At 35.9% G+C, this 15,300-nt stretch overlaps 1 non-coding gene across 1 annotated transcript; it reads right to left on the bottom strand.

Moving 5' to 3' along the window:
• Positions 1–14,650: 14,650 nt before the first annotated feature.
• TRNAM-CAU lies at positions 14,651–14,722 on the bottom strand. The gene has a single exon. It is a non-coding gene; the product is annotated as a tRNA-Met (tRNA).
• Between the last annotated feature and the right edge of the window lie 578 nt (positions 14,723–15,300).

Below are 15,300 nucleotides of genomic sequence, written 5' to 3'. Positions count from 1 at the left end.
GACTTGAACCCACTCAGGATACTAATACTAAGAAGATAAATCTTGAGGTGGAGCAACCTGACAATAATTTGATAAAATTAGAAGACCATGATGCTGAGACTCAAACTTCCACTTTAGGTGATGAGGACTAAGGTGAAGTTAGCTCATACAACTTGGTCATGGATAGAAAAAGGAGGGTTATAAAACCCCCAAGAGGTATGGTCAAACTGAGATGACTGTTTATGCTTTGAGTGCAGCAGATGAAGTTGTAGAAATGGATCTTAGATCCTACAAGGAAGCCATAGAAAGTATTGAATCTCATAAATAGGTACAGACCATAAATGAGGAAATGGATTCTTTGAAAAAGAATCATACTTGGGAAATGGTTGTTAAGCCTGAAAAGGTTAATCTGGTAGGGTCTAAATGGATCTACAAAATGAAAGAGGGCAGGTTAATTCTATCCTATACTGCTTATGAAGATTTACACTTGGAGCAATTAGATGTAAAAACAGATTTATTGCACGGTGAACTAGATGAGACTATTTACATGCAACCCCCTGAGGGTTATATAAATGAGTCTAATATTGATCATGTCTGTTTACTTAAAAAATCATTGTATGGACTTAAACAGTCCCCAAGGCAATGGTACAAAATATTTGACTCTCATATGTTGGACAATGTATTTAAAATGAGTCATTATGATAATTGTGTGTTCTTTAGGCATTCTGGGACCACATTATCTGCCTACTCTTGCATGTAGATGACATGCATATAGCATGTAGGGATGCCGATCTACTTGAGGAAGTCAAGTGTATATTGAAAAAAGAATTTGAAATGAAGGAACTTGGGCCAGCTAAGATGATATTAGGTATGGAAATAGTTAGAGATAGGAAAAGAAGACTTCTTTATCTATCTCAGAGAAACTATATCACCAAGGTCTTCAACAGGTTTGATATGTCTAGTTTAAAACCTGTTAGCACACCAATAGGACAACATTGAAAACTGTCCATAAATCAAGCCCCTAAAACCGAGGAAGACATTAGATTTATGCAAGGTATACCCCATGCAAGCATGGTAGGAAGCATCATGTATGCTATGGTGTGCTCTAGACCTGACTTAACTTATGCTGTTAGCATGGTAAGTAGGTTTATGATTAACCCTGGGAAACCACATTGACATGCTATGAAGTAGGTATTACAGTACTTAATTGGAACTTAGTGTCTAGATTTAAGGTTTGAAGGGGATGTGCAACTGGGGAGTGAGTTAGAGGGATTTGTGAATTCTGACTATGCTACTAATTTGGATACCAGAAAGTCTTTGACTGGGTATGTATTTACAGCATTTGGATTGGCTATTAGTTGGAAAGGTAATTTACAATCTGTAATTGATTTATCAACAATTGAAATTGAATATATTGCTATGACAGAAGTAATATCACTACAAGAAATAAGGCATTTTGCGGCCTTTTTTTGTCTGTTGAAAATAAAATTGCCGCAAAAAGCCTTAATTGCGGCGATTTCTACATCGTCGCAATCTTTTTTCATTGAGTTTATAAAATAGTTTTTTCCAGCGATTTTTTTATTTTTTGCGATGAAAAAAATTTGCCCCAAATACTAAATTGATCATTTCTAGCGATTTTTACTTTTTACAACAGAAGTATTCGCCGTAAAAAGTAAAAAACTTTTTATGGCGGTTTATTGTTCGACGGAATTGTGAAAGTATTTGCAATGATTTTGAGCGCTGGAAAAGTCCAGATTTCTTGTAGTGAATAAAAGAGGCTATGTGGTTAAATGGTTTTTCATATGAGTTAGGCATATTTAAAGAGGTTATAACCAAGACACTATACATCTTGCTAGGAATTCAGTATACCACGAAAGGTCTAAACACATAGACATTCGACTTCATTTTGTAAGAGATGTAATAACATCTAGAGAGGTTAAAGTAGAAAAGGTTTCAACTGAAGAAAATCCTTTTTGATATGATGACAAAATCCCTACCAGCTACCAAGTTTAAGCATTGCCTAAATTTGATTAATATGGGGAGCTATTAGAGTTCGGATTACTTTGCAGGAACAGTCTAAAGGAAGAAGAAGATCACTTTGCAAGGATAAAAGACTTGTCATGGTGGAGATTTGTTGAAGATGTGTCAAGCTTTTAAGTTTGTATTTCATTAATGACATTTTTGTAAATAGATTAATAGCAAACTTGTAATATTTAATTGATGATAAAATTGTAATTATGAAGTTTATATATAAAGGCAAGTACCTACTGGAATCTAAAGGCAGAAGAGAAACTTTACCTTTTCCTTGTGAAGTCGCGCGCGATACTGGAGAGAAACGGAAGGAGTTTTTTCAAATCCTAGTTTTATCAAGATCAAAATCTTGAAGTTTGAGGAAATGATCAAATGTGTTTTTATGATGTGGTTTCATTAGAGGATAATACGAGGAAGCCAATCCATATTTTGTGCGGTGATCAATGGTTGTAAATGATTGTAAACTCAAGTTTTGATGCATTCTTCAATAATAAAGACTTCTAGACTGTTTCTGCAGTGGATGCAGACCATTAGGGCAGAACTAAGTAATTTTTTGTGTTGATTTCACATTTTTTTTATTATTCTTGCTTTTATTTTTGATCTTGCATGAGTATGTACTATGATTTCAAGTTTCTAACAAATTTAAATAAAAAACTAAACCGATCATATTAATCATATATTTTCTTGAGATTTGGTTATTTGTTGTTCATTATTAATTGTATATTACAACTAGTTACGTTAATTTAGTTTTTTGAGTATTTGTTTGAGATGGGGCTGAAATTATAACATGTTTAATCTGTTTTTGGAAAAGTTTCACGATGAAAGAAAGAAAGCATTGTGGAAAAAATTATAAGAAAAATATAGGGTGAGCAACGTGTACTTCTAAACATGCAGAATATGTCTCAGGCTAGAAATGAAGCTCGCCTCAAGCGCACAGGCAAAACTAGTTTGGGTGAGAATTGAATCTTGCCCCAAGCACTCAATATTAATTTTATCTAAATTGATAGGGGCCGAGAGAAAATTAATGTGTTAAGAAAAGCTGTATAAGTACGCAATATCTTTGAAGGAAAAATTAAAGTTGTTTACGTTTTCGATCTAGCTATCACTCACGAGCTAGAGGGACCCCCGACATCAAGAGGATTTTCCACTCTAAGTTAAAAGGCCAGTTATCGCTGAGTTAGAGATTAATGGGTTAATTATAGGATTCCTACTCATCAAGCATTGAAATTAATTAATGGTGAAAATCGTCATGAATTTTTTTCTTTTTTTAACCAATATCTCATTCATTGAATCAAATAAGTCCTTACAACAAATTAAATCGCTTTTGTCAAACCAAACAACTTGACTTACAAATCATGAATGACAAAAATTTCACCACATTTCAATATCACTAACATTCCAAGCATGCCTTGTCTCTGTGTACATGCAAAACTTGAACTTCTTGAAAACAAGTCATCATTCTTCGAATATCTTAAAGTAGAAAATCAAAACCAGTAATATAATCAGTAAGATTATTCAAAGCACTCCCAAGAAGCAAACAATTTGTTTCAAACATTAACTTTGGAACATCGGCCCATTGGACACACAATTGCAATCCTCTAAGCATAGCAATAGCCTCAATAAATTCAGAAGACGCTACCTCCATTTCCACTTTACTGCAAGCAACTAGAACATCACCATTGTAATCTCGAAGAAGCACTCCTATCCCAGTTGTATGTTGTTCATAAAAAGTTGCACCATCAACATTCAACTTAAGGTAGCCTATTGGAGGAGAATTCCAAGATACAACTTTCTTAATGTGATTATGTGAAACATCAAAAACTTGAAGTTGTTTGAACTCTAACTTCAAAGATAGAGAATTATTAACCACCATTTGTGTTCCAAGAAGGATCTGCTCATATATAAAATTATTTCTTCTATACCAAAAAATCCAAGCAATTGCAATAAAAGTAGCCAAGTCCTCCTGATCTGACCCTCTTTCCCGAGCCATATTAGCCAATCCCAAAAACTCAAACCATAATCAGCATTTCTATAAAGCTTGAGGTGGTCTACATGGAAATTAAGTAATGTTTGGATACGGAATATCAGGAGTGGAATGTTGTACCAGCTTGTATTTTTTTGCTTTCTTGTTTTGAGGGGAAAAGACAATTAAACTAGTTACTCTTGTTTAATTATTTTAACAAAAATTTTATTGAGGTCATGGTGGATGAAGATTCTCTTTGGAGTTATTATTTCAATTTGAGGGTAATAATTAAACATATAAAGTGAGTTATATCATATATGTATATTTATTATTATTATTATTATAAATATTTTGTACAGAAGTTAAATGGAGATAATTAAATCACTCACGCTCCCTGCATGCATATATTCTCTGAATTGAAACGAACTCGTTTGGCACCACAAGTGGGAAGCTTTTTTTTCATCCCATATATATATATATATATATATATATATATATATTTATGTATGCACTTACGACTGTAATGATGATTGCATGAAACATCATAATTTATTTACCTAAAAAATAAAAGAAATCAGTTTTCAGCTCATGAACATGATGATCTAGCCTTCCTCGATCTATTAGGGTAGCGTACGTGTTAGAAGACTACTTTGAAATTTGCCTCATAATTTATACGGTCACTGAAGTGAGTTTTATATATTAACACCAAATATTCCAAAAATATCTCATTTTTTCCATAATATGGAGATTTCTTTTCATTTTTTTAATATAGCGATCAGTAATGGCAGTGCATTAATATATATGTCATGTCACTACAAGTTGAAAATTATTTATAATTTGTGACTAATTATTTTAAACAAAAATAATTATTTCTTATTATTTTATTATAAATAATCGTTTTCGTCACTTTTTATTTTTCTTACGGTGTACCCAAAAGCTAGCAGCTTCAAACTTTCAATCCTAATAACTTTAACTTTGTCCGACGGTGACCTTTCAACTTTTTATTTTTCTTACGGTGTACAGATCAATATTAAAGTTGAAGTCAGTTTCAATACACAACTATAAAAAGGCGCGCAGGATGCCCATTAAAAAGAGATCAAGGAATAAAAAAAAAAAAAAAAGAGATCAAGGAATGTACGTACCCTCTTGAAATAGTACGAGATCTTCGCGCGTAGTAGTCTACAAAATTTTCTGGAAAGAAAAAGCTAAGTACGTGTCTATATATATATATAGATATATATATATATATATATATATGGTCACCAGTACTTAATTATAGGAGTGTGCAAAATTTCGAAAATTCTGACTCCGTCTGACTTTCGCTCAGATGCCGACTCCGATGAAGTCGGAATTCGAAATAGCTCCGAATAACTATTCGGAGTCGGAATCGGAGCTACAAGGAGCTCTGACTCCGACTCCGAAATTTTTTTTATAAAACCCAGCTGTAAAACGACGTCGTTTTACAACTGGATTTTAAAAAAAAAAAATTTGAACGACATCGTTCCACTTAATATGGAATGGCGTCGTTTCATATTAAAAAGGGGGAAGAAGAACGGCGTCACCCCCCTTCTTCTTCCTTCTTCAATTCTTCTTCCTTCTTCCTTCTCCCTTCTCTTTCGCGTCTCACTGAACCAGTGAAGCCGTCTCGTGTCTTTCTTGCCAGCGTGCCGCCGTTCGTCGTTGCTCCTTCGTGCCGCCGTTCCTCGTTGCTCCTCTGTTCAGCTTCCACCTACGGTGAGAGTAAGGTTATGAGCTCTAAATTTAATTCAAACAATTTAATTCAAGCACGTCTCTTATGAATTGGAGCTAGCAGTTGTGATTCTTGTGAATTGGTTGTATTGATTCAATACTATTGAATATAATCCCAACAAATCACGGCACTCAAAACCCTGAATTTTACATTGTATTGAACACTTGTGCTCGAGCGAGGTGTCGAGCGCAAGTCGAGCGCACGTTGTATTGAATATTGGCTCGAGCGGAAGTCGAGCGAACCTCTCTGGAAGAGTTATGCTCGAGCGCTACGTCGAGCGCACATCGAGCGAACCTCTCTGTATGAGTTCTGCTCGAGCGCCACTTCGAGCGCACGTCGAGGGAACCTCTCTGGATGGATTCCACTCGAGCGCCACTTCGAGCGCACGTCGAGGGAACCTCTCTGGATGGATTCCACTCGAGCGCCACTTCGAGCTCACGTCGAGCGAACCTCTCTGGATGGGTTCCGCTGAGTCGAGCGCATGTCAACCGAACCTCGATGTAATAATACATCGATACAATAATACATTATGATACAATAATACATGTCCTATACAATAATACAATAGCCTAGTTTATTTTTAAACTAATTTTTTGCTTCTAATTTAATTTTTTCAGTTTCATTGATTGTGATATGGATCCTAAACATAGTGGAGATGATCGTCCACAAGGGGATGTGACGGATGCCAATGCTACAACTCCTACACCGGTGAGTACTTCCACCCCTCGAGCCACATCTAGGGCAGCTACATCTAGAGCAGCTACATCTTGTGCGAGTAGTCGACTCCCACTCCAAGTTGATATAGAGGATGAGGATATGTTCAACGAAGAGGAGGAGATGCCCATTGAGTAAGATCAACCACCACAGCCTTCTAAAAAGAGGTCGTGGACATGAGAGCATTTCACCAAAATTCTTGGTGATATTGCGAACCCGGTAGCAAGATGTCATTACTGTGGATCACTTTGTGGATGCCATTCGAAGAAGCAAGGTACCAGTGTGTTAATAGCACATCTAAATGGTTGCCAACGATATAAAATAGCGAAGGGATTGCAAGCCACTGATCAGACCAACCTCAGTTACCAAACTTCTACAGCCATTGATGGTACACAGACTAAGAAATTGGTCATCCCTCAATACAGTGAGAAGATGTTGAGGGACATGCTTGTAGAGATAATAATTACTGATGAGATGCCATTTACTACAGTCGAGAAAAGAGGCTTTCGAAAGTTTCTAAATTTTGTTGAGCCATGATTTCCCATTCCATCACGGTATACAGTGATGGGAGATTGTATGAAGAGGCATGCGAAAGACAAGGAGGAGATGAGGAAGATGTTTATTACCACTGGCCAGAGAGTGTCGTTTACAACTGACACATGGACTTTCATACAGAACGTCTGCTACATGTGTATCACAGCACACTACATTGACAGTGAGTGAATTTTGCATAAAAAAATTATTAGTTTTAAAGAAATTGTGGATCATAAAGGTGCATCCATTGGGGCGAAGATGGATGATTGTTTAAAGGACTGGAGAATTCGAAAAGTGCTGTGTATTACAGTTGACAATGCCAGTGCGAATGAAACAACAATTGATTGGTTTAAGCGGAACACGACGGTGAGAGATGATGTCATTTGGGCCCACAAGTTTATTCACGTTCGATGCTGTGCTCATATCATTAACCTCATAGTTTTGAGGGATTAAAAAAGGTTGATGATTCCATAACTCGAGTCCGCAACATTGTACGATATGTGATGGGTTTCCCTCAAAGGCTTGCCAAGTTTAAGGCAATAGCAGAAGATCTGAAGATTGAATGTTCTAATATGCTGTGCTTGGACGTTTCGACTCGATGGAATTCTACATACATGATGTTGGATGTGGCATAGAAGTACTAAAAAGCATTCGAGCGGATGGAGGTCTAGGATGGGGGCCTGAGGTATGCTTTGTTGGAGCCAATAGGACAAGGGCTTGGTGCGCCGAATGCACATGATTGGACCAGTGTGAGTTATTTTTTTGAATTTTTAAGAATTTTTTATGAGATAACCATGCGGCTATTTGGATCCAAATATACAACTGCGAACTCATTTTTCAGCGAGCTCTCGGAGTTTCACTTCCAGTTGTAAAATAGTTGTACTGACTCTGCTAGATTGTTATCTGCTATGGCTACGAGGATGAAGATCAAATATGATAAATATTGGGAGAATATTGAGAAGATAAATAGATTGCTATTTGTGGTTGTGATCCTTGACCCCCGAGTTAAGTTAGCCGTTCTAGAATTTTGGGTAAATTCCGTCCTCGGGACAGTGAAGGCTGCAGAGTTTATTAGATTGCTAAGAAGTGATGTTGATGACTTATATAATCACTACAGTACTAGTGCTCAGCCTTCATCCGCAGCTGGTAGCTCCTCACATTCGAGGCTGACAGGATCGACAGTTTTCTCAGGTGATACTGACCCATCTGTAGGGGTTAGAAGCCATTGTATTATACGGCAGTATCATCAACTCATGTCAACAAGGAATATTATGCATTGTACATCTGAGGTTGAACGATATTTTATAGAAGCTATCGAGGCACCTAGTGATGTATTTCAGTTATTAACTTGGTGGAAAGTTAATTCTACCAAGTATCCAGTCTTTTTCCGTGTGGCCCGAGATGTGCTAGCCATTCCTGTCACTACAGTTGTCTCAGAGTCGGCATTTAGCACTGGAGGTCGCGTGTTGGATGCTTATCAGAGTTTATTGTCACCGTCAATCGTGGAGGCCCTCATTTGCACACAGAATTGGATAAGTGAAACGCCCATTGGACTAGATACCATTGGCGTTGATGCCGAGAGCTATAGGCTTGAATCAGGTAAGTTTATATGCTTTTAAATGATGATTTAATTATTTTTAATGTTTCTAACTTCTACTTTTTATGATTTTATAGATATAATTGTGAACTCTAACATAATTACCGATGATTGAGAGTCTGGAACGAACGCCACTTGAGAGTTGGGATGGAGTTGAGAGAACCTCCTTTCTTGGTAAGAATCAAATTATTCTTTTACCGTGTTCAATTTTTTTTTATCAATTTTTTTTTATCTATTGATTGCAACTTTCTATCTTCATTTCAGGCATGACCAATGGAACAAAAAACATTTGAGTGAAATCCGTGTTTAATTTTTATGTAATTATATTTCAAGGCTAAGTCATATTGCTATTACGTTATAAATGAGACTGTTATAACTTATGGCTACATCATACATGTTATTACTTTTTAAACTATTTATATAGTTATATTTATGTTGTTATATCCCGAGCAAAGACGTGGGATAAGTACTCTTTATTCTATAATTTCTATTAGTACTTATCCATCATCTCTCAAACGTTTATAATTTATTATCCAACTGAAATTAATCGAATTATACAAATTCGTACCATCATTCTTTTCTATAAAATTTTAAATTTGTGTAATTTTCGACTCATGAGTCATGAGCACTTTTAATGCTAAATTTCAGGCGGACATAAAACAAATTAAAGATGTAATCAAAATTCAGTAACAAAATCAGAATGAATATTTAAATTATTAAAAACTCTTGAATAAACCAAATATTTGTAGATGATTCACTTTTAAAAAATATATATATGTTGCTCACTATCTGAAACGAAATTGAACAACAAAATTTAAATAATAAAAAAAAAAAAACAGAAAACAACAACTAGAAATTTATTTCTAAACGGAGTTCGGAAATTTAATTCGGAGTCGGAGCTCCGACCACCGTTCAGAGTTCTGATCGGATGTCGGAGCTCCGACCTCCATTCGGAGTTCCGATCGGAGGTCGGAGCTCCGAACTCCGATCGGAATCAGACTCCGACTTAGTTCGGAGTCAGAGTCAGAGTTGGAGGGGCAATTCGGCTCCAACTTTTGTCGGAGTTAGAGGTCGGAAACGACAACTCCGACTCCATCGGAATCGGAACCCACCCCTACTTAATTATATAGTACGTACTCACGAAGGAAGATATATATATATATATATATATATATATTTGTATATATGGTCACCAATACTTAATTATATAGTACGCACTCACAGGTCACCAGTACTTAATTATATAGTACGCACTCACAAAGGAAGATATATATATATATATATATATATATGTGCATGGGATTTGGCCAACCAGAGGAATAAAAATTAAACAAACTTTTTAGGGCAGTCATCATGACCATCGTGATCATGCGCATTTTAACAGTAGTACATGATAGATTAGCTAGTTTTAATATCTGACGATTGATGCAGCTTGTCGATCGACCATATTAATCCACATTTGCAATCGGAAGAACTCTCTGATCTTTTGAATTTGGTGGTGGTACGTATAGATTTTATCTGATCCCATAATATTTGACGACCAAAACACTATCAATGGGGTTAATTGATACCCACCCAGAGTACTCTTTTCCTCTTTCTTTCTTTCTTTTTAATAATATTGATCACATACTTCACGCAATCCAGTCAGCTTGCACCAATTCATGAGCTAAACAACTGTATGTGGGATATTATTCTTGCACTCAACTTTAGCGGCCACCTGTCTCTCTCTCTCTCTCTCTCAAAAAGTGCTATTCTGATACAGCATCTCACCATCACTTAGTCTGCTTGAGAATCTTGTGATACTTCCCAAGCCCATAGTGCTTCTTTTGGGTCTACTAGATTTTTTTATCCTCGTGCAATAAAAAAGGAGATGGGATAATTAGGATAAACTAGGACAAGACTAATGCTAGATACATTATTAAAGTATTGTACAAATTTATAAGTACTATAGATGGTATATAAGATTTCTCATAATTTGCGAGAGAAAAATTCATAATCTTTATAATTAATTAGACTTCAATTATACTATTAACTAGTCATTCTTTTATGAGTATAGCTCATATGTGACGTGGACCTTTATAATTAATGCCTTGTGCATGCTTGCCAAGTGGTGTGTCCCTTGGCAAAATTGAAATCTCATTTTTTTCATATTTATATTACAAAAAAAATGAGTATTTATGACTGTAGAAAACAAGATAACTAGCATTATTGAAAATCTCTATTTTTCACTTGCAGTGAACATATACATTGTTGTGTTTTTATAAGTTACTGGTATAACAGAATTCCTAATCTATTGTTTATGTTCTAGCTATCGTTGAGTATTTAAAATTCAAAATGCTTGATTACAATCACTAACTTAAAATTTATAACTCAAATACAGAATCATCATATCCTACTCCTACGTTGTAGGAACTACTTTAACAGGTGTTGAGTCTGTTGAGATTTGTTCGTCAATATGCCCCCTCAATCTCAGGGGAATATCTCGGACACTGAGATTGGAAGACAACAATCTGAATCAAGTAGCTGCTAGCGGTTTGGTGAGGAGATCTGCTAGTTGATCTCAGCTAGAGATGGATCGAACTAGGAGTTTTTTATTTGCGACAAGATCACGTACGAAGTGGAAAGCTATTTCAATGTGATTTGTTTGTGCGTGAAATACAGGGTTTGCAATCAGATAAGTGGCCCCAATATTGTCGCACCACAACACTGGAGGATTAACCATCTAAAGTCCAAGTTCCAACGTGAGAAATTGTAACCACTGAAGTTCGGCAGCAACGTTTGCCAGAGCTTTATACTCTGCTTCAGTACTGCTTCTTGCCACTATGTTCTGCTGTTTGCAGCTCCAAGAGATTGGATTCTATCCAAGGAGGATGCAATAAGCACCCATCGATCGTCTATCATCATGGTCACCTGCCCAATCGGCATCCGAGAAGGCCTTAAACTGAAGTGAATTTTGACGTGAAATGAATATACCATGCAAAACCGTGTGTTTTAAGAACCTGAAAATTCTTTTTACTGTCTGCCAATGCGACACTTTCGGTTTATGAGTGAATTTGCTTGCCCGATAAACTGAGTAAGCAATATCAGGCCTTGTGAAAGATAAATATTGCAATCCTCCAATATACTCCTATACAGAAATGAATCCTCAAATTCGCTTTCATCATTTATGGATAGATGCGAGGTAGTGGCTATAAGAGTAACACACGGTTTACAACGATCCATTTTAGACCGCTTCAATAGATCTACTACATACTTGCACTATGTTAAATGAAGTCCATCCACAGAATGTAGAGCTTCAACTCCTAGAAAATAAGATAGATTTCCCAGATCTTTGATTGCAAACTCTTTGTGTAAAGTAGTAATTAATTTGTTAACAAATTGTGTATCCGATCCAGTAATAATTATATCATCTACGTAGATAAGGAAGAATATAACATGAGATTGAGAACGACAGATGAATAGAGAAGAATCAGCCTTATTGTCAACAAAGCCAAGTTGCAGGAGAGCATCTGCCAAGCAAGAAAACTATTGTCTGGGGGCCTGTTGCAGACCATATAAGGAATGTTTAAGTTTACACAAATGATTTGGATATTGTGGGTGTTGGAATCCTGGAGGTTGAACCTTAAAAACCTCTTCATGTAGTGACTCTTGTAGTAAAAAGTTTTGTATATCGATCTGACAAAGGCACCACCCTCTAGAGACTACAATCGATAGTACAAGATGGACATTTGCTGGTTTGATTACGGGGCTGTAAGTTTCATGATAGTCAACAACGTGTTGTTGATGGTATCCTTTGGCCACCAGTCACGCTTTGTAGCGCTCGACACTACCATCGGCACGTCTCTTGATTTTAAAAATCCACCTGCAGCCAACGACATTAACATGAGGATGAGGAGGAACTAAGTCCCATGTATGGTTTTTGAGTAAAGCATCAAACTTCAGATTCATTGCAACACATCAATGAAGATGCTTTGCTACTTCAGTATAGCATGAGGGTTCATGGTTTTCTTGTGTGACTGCAGCTAGTAACGCTCTGGGAAGAGGATGGACGATACTACCATAAGATATTTGTTTAGGTTTCCTGATGTTATTTTTGGACCATGTAGTCATGGCATGTGTATTCTTTGCTTAGAAGGGATGTTGGTGGTGCCGTCAATGTAGCCTAAGAGACCTTGGCCACGAAAGAAAGGTAAAAGTTGAGCTTTCCATACTAGATAATTTTCACGAGAAAGCTTGGTAACATTGATGGTTGGTGGGGTAATAAGAGATGGAACAGTAGTAAGAGATGTGTCTGACATGGTTGAAGAAGGAGAGGACATGGAAGGAAGGAGAGGACATGGAAGGACGTGGCTCAAATGGCTCAATTTGATACCATGTAGAAAACAAGATAACTAGCAGATTTGAAAATCTTTGTTTTTCACTTGCAGTGAACGTATACATTGCTGTGTTTTTATAAGTTGCTGGTATAACAGAATTCCTAATCTATTGCTTTTGTTCTAGCTATCGTTGAGTATTTAAAATTCAAAATACTTGATTACAATCACTAACTTGAAATTTATAACTAAAATACAAGATCACCATATCCTACTCCTACGTTGTAGGAACTACTTCAGCAGGTGTTGAGTCTGTTGAGAGTTGTTCGTCAATAGTGACGCATTATTTACGATGAAAATAAACTAATTTTAGTAAGAAATAGTCATTTTGACGAAAAATAATTCGCCACAAATAAGCAATTAGCATCAAGTGGCGCCTCCATTAGGTTCTAGAAACCTAATGAGATTTCACAAGTCCTCATTCTCTTGGTGGTTGAAAATCATTTGGCCAAGGGCCTTCCCTTGGGCGCCTACTCACTAACTATCAAAGGGATAGTTTGTGAATAATGATGTGATAGTTTTGAATAGTTTGAATAGTAGTAATATTATATTTCTTTTGTTTTTACAATGAAATGAGTTGAGATAAAAGTTGAAATTTAAATAAAATATTGTTAAAATATTTTTTTTTAATATTATTATTATTTTGAAATTTGAAAAAATAAAATTATTTATTTTATTTTGTGTGAAAATTTGAGACACTTATAATAATTAAATGAGATGAGATGAAATATGTTATGAAAACAAATGAGGCCTAAAGTACTATTAGGGATGCTACCCGCATGGTGCGGGGCGGGGGCACCCCCTCCCAGCCCCCTGCCCCCCGCCCTACCCGGGAGGGGGGGGGGGTAGAAACCGCATCCCGCTCAACCTATTGTCTAAATTTTTTTTTAGTCTAAGAATATTTTTAAACTCAAATTATAATATAATTTAAAGTATAAATTGAAATTTATACATTAAAAAAAATACAAACTCATTAGAGTTATATTATGGATTGTCTTGGCCTCTTAGGCCAACCATTATATAGGAGGTCAAGGCAATACAATAGTGATAGTTAGGCAATACATGTATTGCCTAACTATCACTATTGTATTGCCTTGACCTCCTATATAATGGTTGGCCTAGGAGGTTAAGGTAATCCATTAACTTGAAGTTAAATTTAAGTTTTTTACAAATTGTATATATTTATATATAATATATTTATATAAATTACTTATATAAATATTAAAAATTAAAAGTTTTTACATTAAAAATGAGAGAAGTAGCGGGATCAATCTGCTCCATGCCCTTGTATGTGAGGTGTGGGGTAGCCCTTCTGCCCATGCGGGGGCGGGGTGATCGGGGGGCGGGGCCTCACTGCCCACCCCCAAGTACTATAGATGTTTTGCCGCTAGGAGATATATATGTGCGTACATACTTTTCATGCATAAGACAGGCCTCATTTATATAACACTGCTCATGTGCTTTGTGCCAACCAGCTATTGGCATGCAAAAAAAAAGAAATTACTATTCATCAGTTATACTGATAACATCAAATCATATACAGCATGGGATATATTCTCTCAGATTTTTATAAAGTATTTAATGTTGTATTGTTTCATGTTCATCAATCACAGGAAAATATTACTTTAAAGATAAGAAAAAAAAAAAAAGAAGAAGAAGAAAGAAAAAGGAAAAATGGAGCTCCAGTAGAGAAAACTATACAAAAATAATATCAGAGCCAGGTTTCGATCCTGGGACCTGTGGGTTATGGGCCCACCACGCTTCCGCTGCGCCACTCTGATTTTGTTGATGTTCAGTAGTTGCAAGATTTAATTAACTCTTAGCTTTATGAGTAACACTGTTAGTTGGGCTTTGAGGTTGTGCTGGTGATCAAAGGCCACTATTTAGGCCCTTAGGGCTGTATCCTTACGAAGAACTAATTAATAAAGGTGCGTATGACTTTCAATAACGATTTCCTATTCCCTAAGAGTATTCATATCATATGCATTTTGTTTTAAGTAAAAATGAAAGATATACATAAAATATTAGTGCTCATGTGTTAAAAAAGTAAAAGTAAAAAATAAAAACGAGATGAACAAATGTTCCAAGAGTGAGGAGAAAAAAAAAAATTAAATGTTTGCTTGAAAATTTAAAAGAAAAAATAAAAATAAAACCAATTAACTTGGGAATATTGTGTTTTCCTTCTATTTTCCAGTCAAACTCAAAGAATATGTCCTCTTTAAACCAATCAGAAAAAATCAACCTAATCAAACTCTGACCAATGGTGCAAAAAAGAAAAAAGAAATAGAATGTGATTGCTGTTGAAGAAAATTGTGTGGATACAGTAAATATAATAATTGCAAGTGGAAATAATTTTTTT

This window comes from Juglans regia, chromosome 13 (assembly GCF_001411555.2).
Source record: "Juglans regia cultivar Chandler chromosome 13, Walnut 2.0, whole genome shotgun sequence".
Taxonomy (NCBI): Eukaryota; Viridiplantae; Streptophyta; class Magnoliopsida; order Fagales; family Juglandaceae; genus Juglans; species Juglans regia.
Note: the sequence above shows the minus strand (reverse complement) of the source record. Positions and strands in the feature narration are given on the sequence as shown.